At 49.6% G+C, this 20,543-nt stretch overlaps 1 pseudogene; it reads right to left on the bottom strand.

Annotated features, from left to right (window-relative positions):
- The window catches only part of LOC148056489 (AP-4 complex accessory subunit RUSC2-like), a 32,893-nt pseudogene that overhangs the window by 7,632 nt on the left and 4,718 nt on the right, over window positions 1-20,543 (bottom strand).

Here is a 20,543-nt window from a genome sequence, read left to right as displayed (position 1 = left end):
AGTGAAGGAGTTGGGACTGGAGGGACATGCTTTTAGTGCAGTGACTTTCTTTTGCATGTGGGGCAGAGTGATGATAGGGGCACTGGGTGCTGCAGCACCCAGACACAATTTTGCTGCAGGCTGTGGCTATAAGAAGGTGGTACTATAGGGAGCAGCCACAGCCACAGGGAGCTGGAGATGTTCCAGACTAGCACGTGCTGGCGGATGGGTACCTACCATTGAGGGGCCGTATTCCCATGCTGCTCAGGGGACCAGAGCTGCTGGTCTCACTGCCGCTTCTCCAATGGGGATCTGCGTTGGCTCTCCTACTCTGCTCACGGGCATACTGCCCACTGAGAGGGGCGGGAGGGACCCACTGTGGAGTCGGTACTCGGAGAGCGGTGGGCTTGGTTTTCTTCCAGCGGTGCCTCCTTCTTGGGAATCGGGCTTGGGGTTCTCCTTTTGCCTCCAGGGCATCAGCTTTGGTGGCTTGGGAGGCTGTATGGCACTGACAGCAGGGGAAGACCGTTGTGGAAAGCAGGCTGGCAGAGATGGGGCAGGACCTGCTCCTGGGTGGGCTGGCTCTCTCCAGCCCTCTCTGTTGTGGGGTGAGGAAGAGGAGTCCACGCTTTGAAAGAAAGGCACGTTGCATCGCACAGGAGAGTAACTCCCCAGGGGAGGACGGCCGGGTTGGTTCCTCAGGGACAGGCTTAGCAATGCAGCCATCATTGCGGGAGGCGGCTCCGTCCGCTGAGCGTTGGGTCAGGGAGTGTGCCGTGGGCTTGGCTCCCTGCCGCCGCTGACTGCTCTGCGGGGCGAGGGTGGCCGAGGCTGAGGACTGCGGTCATTGGAGGAGATCTGCTGGCTGGCAGGCCGGTTGCTGGACAAGATTACTTAGAGTTGGGGAAAAGGCTGGGAGGCAAAATGGCTGTGCAGAGCACGGGCCTTGGGGTGGCTTGCTGAAATGGTGCTGGAAAACAAAGGGCTGGATGGGCAGACAGTCGTGGGGACGCTGGTCCTTGCTGTAGCGTACCACAGGTTTGCTGTCTGTGCCACCACCTTCGGGGGAGAGAAAAGGGAGACAGAGTGTGAGGATGGGCAGAGGCACAGTCATCATCCAGCCCAGCAGATCACAGGCAAAAGGGAATGTGCTTCTCAGCTGCGGGAAGGAAGAGGATGAGCCAGAGGCCAGTGACACACACAGAGTGGTATAAGTGCTGAACCAGTTAAACACATCATGAGCTGGCAAAAGGTGGCATGTGGCCCCAAATGCAGAGTTTCCAGCTGTTGACAGCTGTCTGGATGCGTAGGGCACTGCACTGGGGGCTTCTCTCCTTGCAGTAGGGTCACCAGCTTTCCCCATCTCTTCCCCATCCCTTTGCACCCAGGACAGCACAAGTCATGGCCCAAGCACTTTCCCCCAACCTGCCTCGCACTCAGGCAGTACCACAAAAGACATGGCCCAATGCACTGTGGTACAGCAAGATTTCTTATCCCGAAGGACTGTCCCTTCCCACATGTGCTGAGAATCCACCCTGTCGAGCACAAGCGGTACAGGCAATAGCACTGCAGCTCTGCACCTCACATCACATCTCAGTGCTGTCGGAAAGGCTTGCTTGCTTCCCCCTTCTCCCTCCCTCCTCTTTCTCCTGTAAGTGTTCCCCCTCTGAGCACATAGCTTCCTTCCTCCTCCTGCCCGTATCCAGATCCAAGCAGGACATTCTTTTCAACACCAAATCAGCACAACAGCAGAATAGGAACAGGAGGGCTTCCAAACCTGGAAAAGGCAGGTCACTGCTCTACTAAATGGCTGGCAGGGGATGTCCTAAGGGAGTGTGCTGGGCTGATCTCCTATGTGTGCCTGCAGCTCCTGGTGGGGCCATGCAGCATATCCCGAGGGACACAGCTGAAGCGTGACACACACGTGCACACAGTGCACAACGCACACAGCACTGGTGCACACACGGGGCTGACTGGGGTGCCTGATCACCAGCCACGCCACATCCCAGCGCAGCGTGGCACCTTCTGTCCTTGTCTCCCCCTGACTCCTGCAGCCCACAGCAAATCCTGGGACAAAGGGACCCATCCCAAGCACAGCCCTAGTGTTACCTCCTGCACTGGTGGGGTGTTCCAGGCATCTCTCCCTGCAGAGCTAGCCTTTAGCGGGGCTTGCTTTTCCTCTACTCCCTTCTCAGACCCTCTAGGCTTGCATGCTGCTCTCAGCTGGTGGGAGGCAGCTTCTGCCTCTATTCTCCAGCCACAGGCATGAGCCTTCCGCACAGCGCTAATGCCTGCCTTGCTGTCACAGTGCCGAGGAAAGGACCACAGCAGGGGGTGCAGGAACCTGCTGGGATATATTGTCCTGAGAGCTCCTGTCTGCCCCCTCTCCTCCCCAAGCAGCTCTTGCTCCTTCCAAGCACGGCCTCTGCAATCCAAGAGGGCTACTCCCACGCTGCCTGCTCCCAGCAGGGCCACCTGCCTTCCCTGCCATCCCGCACTGAGTGCATCTTTCGAGGCTCAATAAACAAACAGGACAATGCAGAAAGAACTCTTGCTCCAAAGCACAAAACCCTCTCCCACCCCTGCCACAGCAATGAGTGACATGTTCTTCCTATTCTCCTGCCAGACATCTTCAAGGGCATCACATGCAGACAGTCTGGTCCTTGGCATGTTAGGGGCTATCTACCTGCCTGGTCAGAGGCCCATTTTAGACATGCTCTTACCTGTGCAGCAGGTACAAGAACTGTCTAAGGCCAGAGGTAGAGGTCTCCTGCCATGCCACAGAAATGGCCATACCTCTGATGGGGACTGTCACACAGCTTCCTCACTCAGGACATGTAAAGACAATATCAAGGTGGAAAGCAACTTCCGTGTATTACAGGCTTTCCTGCAGAGGGAGCTGGGACAACTATCTTCCAGAGGAACCTTTGCTGCATCTCCAATGCACTGTAGGAGGATATGGCCAGGATATTCCAGCACAGACACACAGCTCCTCTCCAATCTCTGCAGAACTTGTGCTGTAAGTCCCGGCAGACGCTGTGTGAGCTCCCTGACCCTGCACTGAGAGCAGACTGCTGGCTATGCCTCCTCCCTCTCCACCTCTGTAACTCCCATGTAGCCCCAAAGAAGAAAGGCTAAAAACTCCTCAATGGTTCCCTTCCCTTTGTCTACTGGGAATATGTGACTCTGCTGAGCACCCTCAAATCTCTGTCTTAGGAGATAAAGGCAAGTGATTCTCATGGACTGGGGGATTACAACGCTCTGGAAGGGATACAGTCCTCCAAGCTGGCACAAACCCCAAGTGCTAATGCCATGTCCTCCCTTACATGATACAAGAGGTTTGCACCAAAACCTCGAAGAGGCTTTAGAACATACAAGGACAAGACACTTGCACTGGGATCTGGGTCTGAAATAAGCCCCAGCAGGGGGCTTTGTCTCAGGGAGCGGTAGACCAGGAAACAAACTGCACAGGCACTCGGGTCTCCCATCGCCATGCCGGAGTTCCTCTGCTGCTCCCCTCATGTCCTGAAGAGCAGCCTTTCCTTTTACTTCTCCATTCTGCCTAGTTTGGCTCCTTACTCATCTGCTCGGGCTCTAGCATCTCTTTGTCCGTGGCCACACTGGCAGAGCCACCTGAGAAACGCTGGCATCTGCCTCCATCAGCAGGAGAGGAGAGAGTGCTCGCTCACCTGCCCCGTGCCCACTGGGGACCTTCTCGACTGGAGACGCAGTCTTTGGTGGAACATAAAGCCTGGCTGTCCCTGGGGGCAAAAGTGTGATTTAAACAGAAGCCCCTCACAGCTCCGGTTCAGGCCATGGACAAATGGCATGGGTGGAAAGATCCTGGGCTGCGGCGAGCTCTTTCTTCAAGGAAGGTTGGAGCAATCCCGCTGTGTCTCCGGGATAGGGGAGAACTCCAAGGAGGAATCACCACTGGACCGGAGTGGTGGGGAGGTGCCGTTCTTTTTCCTGCCTTTCGCCATGTTCAGCAAAAGATGTCACCTCGCTTCGGGAGAACTCTGAATGGGTATTGCCGGACTTTCACTCAGTTTGACCGGACAGCTCTCACCATGCGCTCCAAGGAGCCCAGCCTGCTGCTGGGACTCCTGTCCAGGTTCTGACTTCTATAGCTCCTGGAGTTACTGCTGCCGGCTTGTGTTAGAGGTTAGGTGAGTGACACATTCACATAGACCTGACCCTCAATCATGTTCTGGGTGGCTTCTCCCTTTGCCTCCCTCTTCACTGCTCTCCACATTGCTTTCTTCTTGTCTCAGGTCAGGCCTTCTGAACAGATAGTATTCAGTGGGCTGGGCATTGGGCTACCTTTGGTATGGTGCCTTCCGAGCAGCTAGTTATGGAAGAACCTGCTGGACTGGGGGATGACTGGGAAGACAAGTCACACGTGACTAACTTATACGATAATTCTGAGTAGCCACACCCAGCCGCGCTTGGCTCTGGAAGCAGGGCAGTGAGGTCTGAGCTTCTCCCGAAGTGCAAGGCTCACAGTGGAGGTGGTAGTGAGTTGGGTAGTTGGCATCGAGGACCAGGTGAGGAGGAGTGTTGAGCACTCACACACTTTCACCTGAACTCTCTGGTTGATGCGACTCGACAAGACATCTTAGTGATTCTGTGGTGATGAATGCAAATCCAGGTAAAAAGCTCCTGTGTCTGAGTGGCTGCAGAAGGAAGAGTCACAGGGACAGGTTGGCTGAATTCAGGTTAGGATCGAGAATGGCCATTCATTTTGTTGTAGAGAGCACTGAAGTTCACCAGCACACCATCGGAGCTGTTGCAGGAAGGAGTCACTGATGTAGCCCATCTGTTGGTCAGTCACTTCAGACTGACTTGAGGAACTGTAGCAGCGACAGTGCTGGAGCTCTGAGCTGGGAACAGTTGCACGTCCGGCTGTGCAGGGCATCCTGATTCCTCAGCCGATTCACAACCGTGTTCTGGTTCCACTCTGGTCACCACCATCGAAGGAGAAGCTGGAGGAGCTGCCACGATGGCAGGGAGCTGCTGCATTCATCCAGCTCCATGTGCTTCTGAGGCCTGGTGGCACCGGTTCGCGGTTGTTCCTCTTCTGGATGTCATCACTGCTGAGTTTTGTCCACCTCTTCTGTCCATCTACCACACCGGGAGCGGGGTTGGCCATGTTCCAGGATTTCCACAATGTGGTTGGAGTCGTGGAGGTGGAACGGGGGCAAGGCCAGCTCATGCAGATGAAAGGGAGGTTTGCCAGACACAAGTGAGTTGTGAAGGTGGAAAGATTTTTGACCCAAGTCATCCCCAAAGACGCTGAGGTCATGCACCCTCACTCAGCAGGAAAGGGTTGTGTCGCTTACTGACGCTAGGGACAATCAAATCCCTCGCTAACTTGCCTTCTTTGTTGTCTGAGGCCTCTGCTGAGGTTTCCGGAGGTCTGGAGAAAGCTGCTGTACACTGGCAGGGAGTTGTGAGTCTGTGAAAGATCTCTGTCTGGAAGGGCAGAGGTCCGTGTAATGCTGAGCTCTGGCTGGCAGAAGGGGTTGGTCCTTTTGCTCACGGAGCAGCACTGTCTATCACTGTGAGACCTGGCAATGCGACCAGGGGAATGTGATGGACAATCCAAGCGTCTCACCAGAAGCCAGTTTGGGTGGACTATCCATGGTGAGTGAATGCTCTTCAGGACATCAGTTAAGCTGGTGCTACCCATGGACAGGTAGGGCTGCACATGAGAGGCAAGGAGGACACTTCTCATGGGGGAATTCAGATACCTAGAGAGAGACAAAAACACAAAGAAGTCACCTCTCAGGAAAGGCACGTGACTATTTAAAGCACCCTTGGTTTGACTGAAGACTTCATGTGCTGACAAGGACCAAACACACTGGTCCTTGTCAGCACAAGTGCCCTTAAGCACGAGGTCCTGAGCAGTCCTTCTTCAGGGAAAGCATCACAATGTAAGATCAAACATGTCCCCCTCCCTGCGGACTCCTGAGACAACACTTGTGCTTCCAACTGACCCTTCTCAAACTTATCTGGAAGTCAGCTACTGATTTCACTCAAGTAGCCAAAGGGCTGCGCTGAGCTTCGGGGCCACAATGAAGACCTCACTGTGGATGGTTACTGTGCGCTCACAGAAAGACATGCGGACAGCACAGGGTCTGAAATGAAGTGCTGCACTCTGATGGGAGAGGCAATCCATCTTCTTGCACTGGATTCAATACCTTTGCCTGACTTTAGGTATCTTGAACTTTTCAAGGTAAGAACCAAACACTGGGAACGAGCACTGCCAGACCTTGCAATGTTAAAGAGAGACGCAAGCCCAGGGTGAGGACTGGAAGGGCAGGAACAGACTGGAGACAGGAAAGCAGCAACAACCGCAGATTCTTCTCCAAAAATCCAGGAAGCCCCATGAGGTCCTGAGCTCTTTTAATCGGTGCCAGGGGAGCACGCCCAACGTACGGAACTACTTATGCACATACAAGGGCCTCTCCATGTGTAAGAAAGGAGAAGATGACTTCAGTGAGGCCATGGGGAGCCACTGGTGATGGTTACAATACGTCCCATACAGTACATTGCCTTCTGCTGACCTTTTACTGACAGTTAAGCCTGAGCTCAAACTGATTCCTCCTGTGGTCCGGGGTGCCCGGTTCACAGGTTCTCTATACACTGTCACATTGTCTGTGGCACTTCTCTGCCTTATCTTATTACCTGCTGCACTTCACAACAGTACGACTGCCATACAGCCCACAGTCCCAGTAGCCGTACAGGGCAGTGTACACACGAAGAGCCCCACTCCCTCAGTGTTCAGTAAACAGCAGGTTCGTCATAAGTCCAGAGGAAGATGTTCACCAGCATTTGATATGGAAGAGCAGAGAACATATTCATTCCGCCTTCCCCATCTAACCCAGAGGTCCGACCCGCAGTCACCTCAGGAGGGCAGTCTGGAGGGGTTTGCCCTCTTGCCTTCTCCTTCAAATAGCAGGGAGAAGCCAGCGCAGAGAAGTTGCATGGGAGGGCAGCTAGAGAGCAGCAAGGAGAAGGAGAAACCACAAAAGATAACAGTGATCCAGGATGATCCTGAGGGATTAAAAATTATCTCAGTGCTTCTCATGAGATCCATCGCTTATTCTGAAAAACCCTGGCCCAAAGACCCTTAGTCAGCAATCCACATCCTATGTTCTCATCCAGGCATCCTCAGTGCTCACAGCACCCCTGACACCACATACTGTGATCCTGCTCCGGACTCCAGGACCCTGGGTCTGCTGCCACCACTGACCTTCAGACTCCCAGAAAGTGGCATTCACAATATCTGTCTCTTTGCTTACCTTACCCTCCCCAGTATTTGTTGACTATGGGGATGATAACGGATTTGGAGCAGAGCTGCAGAAGGCACATGCAGGAGCCCAGGGAGGGAAACAGATGAAAATGTGTGGGGTAAGTGAAGTTAGAACAACAGTGTAAGCAATGAGAACAGCTCCACAGAAAGATTGGGAACTTCAGTTCTTTCAGCTTCGTGGTGTAACAATAGCAATTAAAAGATGCTAAAAAAAATGAGTCAAAAGAAGTACTTTTCTCCCACGCAGACAGTAGTGCTTCTCACAGACACAGGATGATGCTGGCAGGAAAAAAATACAAAGATGGCATATTGGACCTAGTGTTTACAGTAAACACCCAATGATGTAAAAGTGTACATGCTAACACCAGTGTTATGCAAACAGACAAATACTCTCTCTGGTAGAGCTCTGCCAGAGATCATCATGAGACCTACATGAGGGGCACACTCACCCTCATGCCTGCATTCTTCTGCTTTGGGGTGTTTCACCCAGGTTTAGGCTCTGAAGTAGACGACACCTGGACCACTTGGACCACATCCCAGCTGGGACTATCGTGGGACCCCTAAACTACCCCCACCTATCAGTCTCCCTAACATCTGCCTATATCACCCTTCACTCCCCTTTCAGTGACTCCTCTGTCTTACAAGCCTCCGGCTCAAACCACTTTCCCACAGCCACTGAAAGGAATGAGTCTGTGTCCTCTGCCCGGTTCCTGGGACAAGACCTTTTATATCAGGGATTCCCAAGATCGCATTGTTTTCAAGAACCACTGTGGGTAACAGCAGCTCCTGGCTCTGTGCCTAGCACACGGGTTGATGCTGAAAGTGGTGTTCAACAGGCTGGAGCCAGTGTTCATGCCCCATTTTCGAACTTGCCTTTTCCACCACCGATGGCAGTACAGGTAGCTGCAGTGCGCCCCTATATATCCTGTCTCTGCTCCACCACTATGGGGAAAAAGCTGGTCCACCAGTGCCTATCTGCCCTACTGTTACTGCCTTTGCAGCTGAGTTGCAATGTCTTAGATCATGTCTCCCTGTAAAGCTTTGCTATATTTTGACTGTTGCCACAATGCATCCACTTGAAAAGCACTAATTTTGAGGATACAGACCAGTGATGACAGCACACTTCACTATGCTGAAGCACTGGGTCTCCGCTGTGTCTGGGAAATGGCCGCCTGGGAGCTGGCTCCCCAGCGCCAGCACCGATCTGCTGAGAAGCCCTGCTGAGCAACGCACACTCCACATTGGTGCAGATGCTGCTGTGGGAGGACAAGGCTTGAACAGGCACACTTTGACATTTGACAGCAAAATGTCAAGAGAGCTGACACACAGCCATTTCCCAGCTGTCTCTCTCTGGAGCCCTGGCCTGCTCCCCAACATGCAACACTGACCCCCAGCTATTTGGTTTCAGTGGCAGCACAGGGTCCCCCGGGTGGACTGTGATTCACTGGCTGTCACACATGTGCTGCAGCAGATGGATGCCCACTCTGCCTGCACCCACTTAGCCTGCTCCCAGCACAAGGCTCTGAGGTCCAATATCACAGGAGTGGCATGCAGCCAGCTCCTGCCGGGAGCCATTCTGACAGCTTCCCTAGGGACATGCATGACTTTTTTTTGCTGCCCTAGATACTCCTCTCTCCCTTTAGGACACATTCCCTGGCTTCCTCCTGTCTCAGGGATGCAGGGAGGCTGGGCAGTGGCACTGCCAGCACAGGGGATTATTCAGTTCCCACAGCACCAGAGCATCCTCTCAATGGCCATATCATCCCTTGGCTCTCCCTCCTGATTCTGGAAGACTGTAGAAAGATCCTCCCTCTTCTATTTCAGGGTCTGGTAGGCTGGGATTGACACTGGAGCATAAATTCCAGCAAGCAGAGTAGTTTCAGATTCTGCTGGCTTGGATCAGCTCTTCTTGTAAAGCCTTCACAGCCTCTTTGCAAGGGGAAGTTTCCAGATGTGGGATTGCAGTCTGTACCTGAACACTTTTTGCCAGATCAGTTTATTCTTCTTATTTATCATTTGCAATAGCACAAGCCCACAATGTGCTGAATCCCAGCTCAGTCCTACACATACAACAGCCAAACACAGAAAGTGATCCTGCCCAGAAAAGCATGTCATGGAAGAGCTTAGAGGCAGGGAGGCCACACAGGGAGCACCATGACTCTAGACACATCAGTACCACAGCCATTTTGACCTGCAAATGTCAAAATTGTTTACCTTCTCCGTTACTGACACCATCTGCTTTCCACTGCATGGGAGGACTCTATGGGTTCTTTATTCAGTCAGCTCTTTCTTTGAGATGCAAAAGGGTTACTTGGAGACGTGTAAGGGCCAGACATTTCATTACCTGTGGATGTCTTCGCTGGCCAGTCGAAGCTAATACAGAGCACAGAAGAAGCTTTTTGTGAGACATCTATGATGTGGTGTGGAATTGCTTATCAATGTTTGTACCTCTATGTATATATATATACATGGCAAAACTCGATTAGCTGCAGCAAAGGCTTGAGGTAGAAGTGCAGTGGGAGAGGAGCAAGTTGAGACAACAAAGTGATGGTTTCAGCACTGATCTGAGAGCTACCTGCAAAGCCGTGTCTGCGCTTTAGAAAGGAAGCAGCGTGCTGCAGATAACAGGGGCATGCAACACCTTGCAGAGCTGAGCCCCTTTCAGGCTCTGCACCCTGCATGCCTTCTAAGTCCTTGCTGAGGCACTACATCGGGCCCCTAAATCCGTCCCTCTCGCCTGCCCTCAAAGACCGAGAACATTGTGCTAATGTTAAGGGTGGTCAGTGCAGCTCCGTGGCTTCCCTGGATCACAACCTCCTGCCTCTGCACCACTGCTGAGAAGATACAGAAGCCATCAGAGCTGGCTCCAAACTAGCCTGCAAGGCTCTGCCTTCAATTAGAGGGGACTGGTGCAAATACCAGCCTTGACTCCAAGTCAAGGATCTAATGCTGATGCATTAGATGTGTTGGTCCACATACCTCCAGGCATACCCCGCTATCTGTTACTGCTTTAGCCAAGATTTTGGAGTTCCATTGCTGATTGCTTAATAACACCTGCCTTGCCTAGTGCTCTCAGCTGCACATGGGGCAACTCTGTTCAACACACAGCGACACAAGTTTCCTCATACAAATGCAATGCAATACTTTGAGGGGAGGCATGCAGAGATTTATGAAATGAAATGTGATTTAAAATGCAAAAAGATTGCATATATAGCACAGAGGATGAAGAGGACAGGATCGACATCTATCCAAGAGACTGTCAGCTGCAGGCAATGCTGGCTTTTCGGGAGGCTGGCTTTTCTGAATAGATTACTGTTTCCACAGATCTTAGTCACTTCATTTATGAAAGCTGAAACCTTTAACTATGAGGGTTCTGGCTGCCTCTTTTCTGAATGGCTATGGTTTCTACCTGTCGTCATCATCTTCCTCAGACAGACCAAGATCCTCATGTTACTCAAGGGTGAAACATGTGAAAAGCAAGTTAAAAGCTAGCATTCAGTCCTATAGATGAACCAGCAAAATCCTTTTGTATTCGAGCTCCTTGTTCTTTGAGGGTTGTTATACACGTGAATCCCTGAGCTCCCAGAGAGACATTTGCATTAACAGGCCTGAAGAAACCACACAGCTCTACAAAACAAGCACTTTGAGCAGAAATGTTGCAAAAAGCAACGGTTTGTGTAGACACAGCTTGCAGAGGCAAGGGCACGACACAGACATCTCCTCTTTGCTCCATGGGGAGAAGACATATCATTCAGGTTTACTCCCTGTAACAGCCTACCTCCTGGCAAAAGGGGCTGGTAGATGAATCCAGACTGAAAGCCACTCTTCAGACAGCGTGGGGGATCTCAGGGGCTCACTTGGTTCCAGGCACCAGTTTCCAGAGATCCAAGTAATGCAGTTTTTCCCTGCCCCAGCTTTGTCACTCTAAAAGCTGCCAGAAAGTACTAGACCAAGTTTTAAAAAAAACTCAGCAGGAAAAAAATTTCCAGCAAGCTGGAGGGACATTCAGGGAGCAGCATCAGTGAAGAGGATGGGGCGAGGGGACACAGGATGAGTGGCTTGATGGGATGGGGCTGAACCAGTGGGGTGAGTAAAAGGAGGGTGGGAGGTGAGGACTTGGGGAGCCTGTAAGTTGTTGTAGGGTGGGACCAGCTTCAAAGCGGCGTTTTTGTTTGGGACATTTCTCGGCCAGCCTAATATATCTCTGCCAAATTCATGTCTTCATTAAATGCTTTAGTAAATCAGCCAGCACATTTCATCAAAGAAAAGGTGTAAAAGGAAATACTAGTTTGCTTGACCTCCATCCTAAACGTCCAGCTCTCCTTCCCTGCTCTTAGGGAACAGGGAGCACAGTGAGGAGTGGTCTGCCTGGTCCCAGGATGGACAATATTGCTGCAGCACCCAGCGTTTAAAGGGGGCTGCAGCAAGATAGAAAGACTAAATACTTCCTAAATTTCTTTCTCAGCTCAGGCTGGTTCCTCTTGTGGTCTCTGAGCAAACTAGCAATTCCCTGAAAAGACCCCTTTCCCTTTTCTTTCCACAACGAGGTGCTGCTCTGGGCCAGGGCTTTTTCCAGTGGTTCCAGGTGACAGCCTAGACTAAGCCCGTGATTAATGTATCATTACATCTCAGAACTCATATAGGAGTTATGATGTGTTCAAAATGGGAAACTGCAGCACGTGACACTGAAGTCAATCCCACAGCCACTACATGCGCGCATGGCAGCAAGTGAGCTGCGCAGGGCAGGGATGAGGGCTTGCCAGCAGACATGAGAGGGTGCGTGAGATGAAAATATGCAATAGGTAGTATGTGTATTCCTGCTGAATGATGGTTGGGACTAGCATGAGGCAGGTACTGCTGCCTCGCAGTCAGAGGAAAAGAAGCCCCACCTGCTTCTGTACATTTTGAGTTACCAGAAGACCCATCAGTAAATAGCTCAACAGCAGATCTATACCAGCTAACACAGGAACTGGACAGGTGACCAAACGAGTTTTTCCTATTTCTGTGCTCCTCTTGCTCCGGTGACTCATCATCTGGCATGTGGCACTCCAGGGCAGGGAGCCACTTATAGGCCATGACCTCAGAGCATCCACCCAAGCGATCTGGGCTGGAACCTGCTCCTCCTTCTCCCCACTGGCAGTCCCTACTGCCCCAGCCCCCACCACATATGCCAACCTAATTTCTGCCTATGCAAATCCACAGAGGAGAAAAAGACTCTGATGTTTCTAGCTGCTAATATGCACACCAAAATTGCTGCTGAATTAAACTGCAGACACAGTAAATCCTTTCTTATCACAGACACGCCTTGTAGCAGCAGCAGCAGCAGCAGGAAGTGACTACGCTTCTATAGCACCTTTTCTGCCTGAGCACTCTGAAAGCTATGCTGAAGATCTTACAAGAGCAGAAATTCCTTTTTCTGAAACATGGATCTGCACTGGGTGCTGTATGCTTCAGCTGCCTGCCAGGGTTCCCAGAGCACTCAAGAACCCACGCAGAAAGAAAAAAATCTTATAAGCAAATGAAATTGCACTGGGCAGACTCAGTAGCTGAAGATGCCAAGCTTAACCCCTCCTTAACTGCACAGATTTGTCCAGGGCTTAGCTGCAAAAGCAGGGCTGAGTGACCCTAGGGAGCCAAGAGGCTGCAGTTTTGATAGTAGACAAAACCACAGCCAGCAGTTGTGGGGTGAACTGGAGTCAAAGCCAGCAGAAGTGCAGACTGAAGGTTTTCTTCCCACCAACCTCTAAGTGCCTGGGAGCTGTGAGCTTAAAAACTCCTCTACTGAAAAAGCACGACAGCCACAGGAGGGGCAGGGGAATAGGGAAAGTGTCCTGCTGAGGGAGTCAGGCATCAAGCTCTTAGTGCAGCTTTGTGAATCAAAGCCGGCCAATCTCTGACCCTGTGCCTGCAGGCATACAAGATGGCAAAACTGCTCCTGCAGTCTGTTTTATGGCTAAACACAATGGTGAACTGAGCACAGCTGCTCTTGCTCAGGTGTGCACTGCAGGGGCAAAGGCTCCCAAGATGATAGGCAAGAGGTGGAGAGGGCATGGTGGTGCTGTGTTTTACAGATGGAGATATTCTCGACAGCACTGGAGATTTCACACAGGGCAAGCTGAGGACCTGAAGCATCCCTAGAATTACTGTACTTTGAAAAGACCTCTCAATGAGAGGTCATGAATCACTTCCACTGGGCCCACAGGACTTTCCTCCCTAACATTTACTGAATCTAATTTCAGACCACTTGAGTGATGCCTAGACCATGGCAAAGGAGAGGCTCTGCTTATCCAAGGCTTATGAGAGGGATAATTTTCAGAAGCAAGTTTCATCTGCTTTGACGAAGAAAAAGCACACGAAGACAGCTCCATCTCAAGTAGTTCCCCCAGATCCCTTATCACCTTCATGACTTGGGGAAAAGAGATGAGCTAAGCCCTGAAAGGGACAAAGGTCTGTCTTCACACAGTGAATAAGATCTCCCTGCCATACAGCCACTCCCTGGCTGTGTGTATCTTCACTGTTGCTTCCTCTCCATCCAGATTAAAAATTGGCATTGCATTTCCTGTCCAGACCACCCCTTGCAGGAACTCACAGCTGGCAAAACAATCCTAAACACTCCCAGAAAGGCAAAAGCATCAGTGGTCACTGGAGAAAGCCTGACAAATAAGGAACTCAGTCTTAAGATAACTCAGTTAAAGAGGCTGTAAAATATTAGTCTTTACTGTCTAGTCAGCCCAGAGCTCCCCGTATGTAGGAATCACTCACTACCAAGCAAAAAACCAAACATTTCTGGTATGGCAGATTATGCAGATGTACAACCCTACGTAGCAACACAGAAAAAGCAGAACATAAGCAAGCAAAGGTGGCTATGGGAGAGCAAGTGACGTAAAACCACAGCTTCGCGATGTTCTTGAAATAACCTGAAATCATCACCCCACAAGCCACCGTAAATAAAACAGCTAAAGATGTCAAAAAGCCCCAGCGGGATTATTTTCAGACTCAGAACACAGTGGTGGTGCACAGTGGTTTGCATTAGCAGGACTAGGGGTACCCGTGTCGTAGTTAATAGGAGAAGCAATGCAGGTATGGCATTACCTAGCAGTGATGGGTATCAGTTCTGCCAGACAGCCAGAATGCCTGGGCACCTGCAGAGCTGTATTATTTTTAAATGATGCAATCCCTACATGGAATTTAATACATACTGTGTGCAACCAAATCAGGAGCTCCAAAATCAAAGCACAAGCAGAAAAACACCCCAGCAGCAACCTGGTTTTATTAGATGTTCCTCTTCACAGTGCACATCTAAATGGTTTTTCTTAAACAGCTAACTCCTGCCAAGACCTGCAGGAAACTTTAACCTCCTTCCTAGCTCTAGAGTAGTTCTGGGAAGAGCAGAAGCAATAACTGGCTACACAGGAAGAAATTTTCTGTCTCCTCCCAGAAGCAGGAGTATGCAAGTAAGCAATTCAGTGGTCTGGAGGCTGACAGCATCCCTGATTTGGGGATGATAGCATGCTACAAAGCAAAAAGGCTGAGTAACAACCCAATAAAGGCAGCATCTGATGAGACTAATGCATCAAATTTATCCTGCCCTCTGAAGGACATCAGGACCACATTTACTTTTGCTGCTGATATCCAGCTGCTTTTAGACCACAGGCTGGATTTTGCAATCCCTTGAAAGGCAGCTGGAGGAAAATACCCTGCAGCACACGGGTTTGAAAAGGGGAATTTGCCTGATTACTGATAAGACTGTGCATTTCTTGACCCTTTTTTGGCCAGGTCCCTGAACAAACAGGTCCTCTATAATCAAAGTCCAGAAATGCTGTCTGAATCTCATTTCAGCAGAATTCAGGGTGGGTGAAAAAAAGGCAGGAATGATTCCCCAGATGACCAGGACAAGAAGCTTCTGAACTGGGAGCAACTCCTTGGACCATATGGCAAACTGTGCACAGGATTCCAGAAAACACTTTGCACTCACAGGTGGTCTTGATAAGACCTCCCTGGCCAAAACAAGTCTGTCAAGAATGCTTTTCTCCAAGAGAGACAAAATCAAGGACAACTGTTGCCACTAGCTCAGAAATAGAGGGAGGGAGAAAAGATGACAGATGAATGGACAGATGAACATAATTAGTCTTTCATAGGATCAACTGCTACAGGGAAGTTTTGAGTTTCAGCGCATGAACACAGGCGCCTGTGGACTGAACAGAGGGGTGAAGCCCTGTCCTCCCCACCTTTGCCGGCAGAGTTCAGATGTTCTGCATGAGGTGTCAATAACCCCAAAGTGGGCAAATGAGTGACCGGGCTGCTCCATTCTCCTCCCCCCAGTCACAGGCACCTCTCCTCCATATGGGAACAGTTCACATCTAGAAGCGGGTTTCATAACCTGCCCATAGAAAGTTAGGAGCCTGCACAATCATAGTGCTTATATATTCTTGACATCTCTAATAGTGTCCTGTTTTTATTCTGAATTCTTTGCAACTTCTGGTGCTTGTAACTTCCCTGAACCAGTGAGTTCCACACCAAATTACACGCCACAGTTGTAGTTATCTGTCAGTCCTTTTGAACCTATAGGCATTTCCCAACTTCATTGCTTGGTCCCTGGGCTAGAGCAAGGAGAGTATCATATTTTCTACTACATTTGCCACCCCCGCTGAGCAATCCCAATCTTTTCATTCTGCTTACATACAAGACTATTCCCCTAGGACCCTTGGTCTGGCCATGCACAACCTCTCTCCAAGTGTCTCCTCTCGATGTGTGGGTGTCTTTGCAGCCATGTTCGCATGGCCGGGCAGCAAGGGCAGGACTCAGAGGATCTGGATGAAACCGCAGCATCAATTTATGTAACAGAATATTTCCCATGCCAACAGAACTAACAAAAGGCAAGCCAGAACCTTAATAAAATACCTATGAAGCAGACCCAGGCACTCCTAATGATTACACATACTTTTCTTCTGGGAGAGGAGAAACTTATCCCTTGCAGGGGCTGGCAACCCAAACCATGCAGCTTGTGGCAAGCTCTATTCAGGACAGTTTATTTTAGGATATCGCTCCACAAGACAAGTTCATGTGCTAATTAGGCTTGGAATGACTGGGTCTTTTCAACAGAGCATTAAGGGCCTAACTAACTAAATCTGATAACCCTGGATTAACCAAGGTCTTCAGCTGAGTAAAGTCCTGCTGGGCTGAAGAGGATGCATAGACCTATTCACTAGGAGAAAAAAAGGAGGGCAAAATGGGGATGATCCTTGGCTCTGTACTGGGAAGAGCCAGAGACACATACTCAAGACTACTGGAGGGATGACCACTCTGCTTCTAATCATGCTTCAAGTGTGTTTGAGAGAGCTGAGGAGACACCCTAAGACTGTAGGCTCCCAGATCTTCCCAGCTAGGACACGCTCACATTTGGACACCTCTTTTCTTGAAGCAGTTGTGTCCTTTCTATACCAGATGTCTCAGAGAAGAGAATAAGTACCGGCAACAAGTGGTGGGGAAGAATTTACATCTCCTAAGCCCCTTGCACTGAGATGTGGCGTTAACTCAACCAGGAGGTTTCTAAAACTCGTGCAGCTTCTGAACACGTACTATAAATACACTGGGTAGTTTTATTCACACAAATACCAAGCCATTTGGGAATATTTCTGGGCTTTGAAGTTTGACAGCAAGATTCACGGACTAATTAATCACATGTATGTGAAAATTATTCCCATTATCAGTTTCAAATAATCTTCCTTAATTTCCTGGAATACTTCCATGTTACAAGCAGGGGGCAGCGCATAAATCATTATCATCTTTCTCGAGACTGTTCACTATTTCATGGGCGTCATGAACCCTACAGTTTCCCATTTGACACAAATAATTCCCATTTCTTCAGTTTCTCCTCTTATGAGAGTTTTCCAGGACTCTTGTGCAGTTTTCTGGGCAGTTTCTTAATTCCCCTCCAACTCTGCAGTCATGCTTCTGAGATGGGGTGACTAATTGCACACAGTTTCCCAAACAACAGCGGAATGTTCCCTGCTTTCTGTATCAACATTAGAAGTCCCTGTATAATAATTTTCCATTCCATTTCTATGTACCCTACCTAACATTCATATCGAGATGTTCACCAAGTAAACTTCCTTAAGACCAGGGTGATATCCAGGTACTTTTTGCACTTTAATGACATCAATTAAATGAGTTGGAATCAATTTAATCAATTTAATCAGTTTAATGATTTGGAACCTGACAAAGTGTACTTTTGTGACTATCTTCTGTTACACACATTTACATAACATAGCATCAAACTCAAAAATTCAAGGTTTGCAACAAGACTGGCCTAGAAGAAACCAGGGGACTTTTTCTTACGTATCTGTTCTCTGAGGAGAGGAGTTTCTTTTTGCTGTCTGTGGAATGTGGTTTTTGGGAGTTTTGCTCCCTCAAGTTGCACAAATTCTTGGTGTAGGCATGTGGGGAGAGGTTTTCCATGTTCCCATACAAATTCTCTTTGTGGTCCCCCCAAGAGGTAAGAGGGGTCCTCAATGTCTGACTAAGGTCTGGCCTGAAGGGCATTTTCCCTGGTGAATTTTGCCTCATTAAATCAGTGACATCTGGTGTAGCTTGCCTCCTTGAAAGAAGATTCCCCTTTTGTTTTGATGGGCAGGCCAAGAGCTTGTTGGGTGGTTTTTCTTTTCAACCTCAATTCATGCCAAGGGGAAAGAGCAGACAAACAAGGCAGTAGACCAAAATACTGGCTGTCGAACATGCTCTGGTACTAGAGGGGAATCACCTCTCAGGTGCCTCCAGGACAAATACAAAACGCATTGCTTCAGATTGGGGTGTTACTCCACCATGCAGTACCACATCATATCAGCAGCACAAAGCCTGGGAGAAGTCAGGGTTACAGAGACGGAGACATCCTCTTCGAGGTCTTTAAAGTTTGTGCAAAGTCACCAACAGAAGCACAGAGAACAGAAACCCCAATGGGTCAATGACTACTATCAGTGTCTCCAACAAGATATGGTAAAACGTATACATGAATGATGTGTGACTAGAGCGTTGCCACCTTTGTGCATTAACCACCCCTCATGCCATTGCTTGTCCAGTGCTGGGACATACCTGTTTCTGGCAGTTCCTCCTCTCCTCCTCTGTTACTGTGCCATGAACTGGCTAGCCCAACTGTACCAGGGTCCAGAGACCTCCAGGAATGTCCAACGTCCCCCTGCGCATCCCATGCTGCTCTCGCCTTTCCTCTGACCCAGTCCTCTCCCCCCAAAACCAGCCAGTCTAAGGGGAAGCATGGGAAGGGGAACCACATGGGAACAGAAAAGGCTGTCAGGCTTACTGTAATAAGTTCTCACCACCTTTCAGAATGCTTTATAAATACAATAATTATAAATAGCAAAGTTTCTGCAGAAATGAAAATGAGGCATATGACGGAGCTGAAAGCAGGAGAAGACATCTGGGTAAGGAAGATGATCTCCTCAACGGCCATTTCAAGCACTACGAGGCCTGCAGCTGGAGGTCAAATCTCAGCAGTAGGTTAAGTCAGATGCCACTGACGGTGGACAAGAGAGAACAGCTTGTTGCCAACAGAAAATGGCTAAGTGCAGATGCTATGCTGAAATTCACTTGCTGTTCTTCTGAAGGGTCCAAGCTACAATCACTGCTCATGATAAGCCACATCCAGGCAATAAATCCCTTAGAAGTGACTCACATGCTAACAAGTGGTGAAGGGAAAGGTCGAACCAGCGCAAGCCAAACCCCAGGGCAGATGTGTCACTCCAGGTATCGGGGACCCTTAGAATGAATTAGGCAAAGGCAGGGAAGATACGCTGTGTGGGCCAACAATATTTTGGGATTAGACATATGAATTATTTATACCTCCTACTGGATCTTCTCATACATATGGCCTTACCTAACTCTACCACCTGAGTTGGGTGGGAAAGGGCTGAGAGTGGGACTAAAGGGAAAAATGCCATGTAAGCAGGCTCTGGAAACTAGCCTCACTACTAAGAACAGTAAATTGCACTGGCGCAATGGTCCAGACGGGTCATTCTCCCTGCTGAGAACGACATTCTGTGAGAGGCAGCTATGCTATCTGAGCTACACAAGAAGACGTATTACAATGCAGTACGAGGCACATGTCCCTGCTCTTTGCCATGGGAACACCAGAGAGGGACCAAAAGAAGGCATGGCCTGGTAAATAATTCAAATGAATTGGACCTACTAGGCAAAAGGAGGCGGTTAAGTAAGCATGCGTATTGAGCTTCACCAATGCAGGCAGAGCAGAATGGAGAAGAGCCTGCCCATTGAAAGCATTTAGGTCAGACTTCCAGAAGTGACAGCAGTTGGTGCCAGTTTACAAAGAATAAGGTACAGTTTTGGGAGTTCAAAAACAAACCGGTGAGATGAGTCTAACTATGTAGAGCATATGTAGAACACTCCCTGCTCCCTTCAAGAGTAACACCTGAAGAACCTGTTCCCTGAGGGTCCAGAAGGAGGCTGGAGAGAGATGATCTAATTGGTGCTGAACCAGGTCTGTGTTAGCCAAAGCTCAGGAGCACAAATTTTCCCCTAGGGTTGACTGTATCACAGTTAAGCAACTCATCAGCTTCAAACTTCTCACATCACAACTTGAGTTCTTGTGAAAAACTCATTTTCCTGCAACTGTATGCAGGTTTTTTCTAGCACTAGAATGCAAGAGAGCTCCTGAGCATTTTCCAGAGCCACAGATGCTCAGGTGAGTCTCTTGCACATCTGGGAACCAAGGGGAAGGCAGACTCTCTCCCAGTCCAGTACTCATCTCTTGTCCACGTGTACCACCCTTCCTCAAGAACAGAGCACGGTCTAGTTATGGGAGGTGACAGCAGGTCCCTGAGAAGTATCAGGTGAAAATGCTGCTGTATATTTACCAAGGTCTTCCCTACAGGTTCTGATTTTTTTCTTGTGTAACTCCCAGAGGAGAAAATCCCCTCTTGTCAGAAGGAGCTGCTGTTTCTCATCACTCTGAGATATTCTGTGCCACTGGCCCAAAAAGCACAACAGGGCAGTGACACTTGGTCTCTGCTTCCAGGGAACATCTTGCGCTGGAGCAAGGAGTAGGTTTGGTGCTTGTGCCAGTGTCCCATCACTTGCTAAGTGTCAGTACAAAGCATTGCTGCCATCACTCAAATATTTATTATTTGGTCACTCCAGAAGTACTTCAGCCCCACACCCTGAGCACTGCCCAAAGACCAAGACATGGTCTCTCTCCCAGCAAACTCAGATGGTGAGC

The sequence above is a fragment of the Nipponia nippon genome, unplaced genomic scaffold, assembly GCF_047370975.1.
Source record: "Nipponia nippon isolate SJK-2023a ecotype South Korea unplaced genomic scaffold, ASM4737097v1 scaffold_132, whole genome shotgun sequence".
NCBI lineage: Eukaryota > Metazoa > Chordata > Aves > Pelecaniformes > Threskiornithidae > Nipponia > Nipponia nippon.
This window is presented reverse-complemented; position numbering and strand designations above follow the sequence as displayed.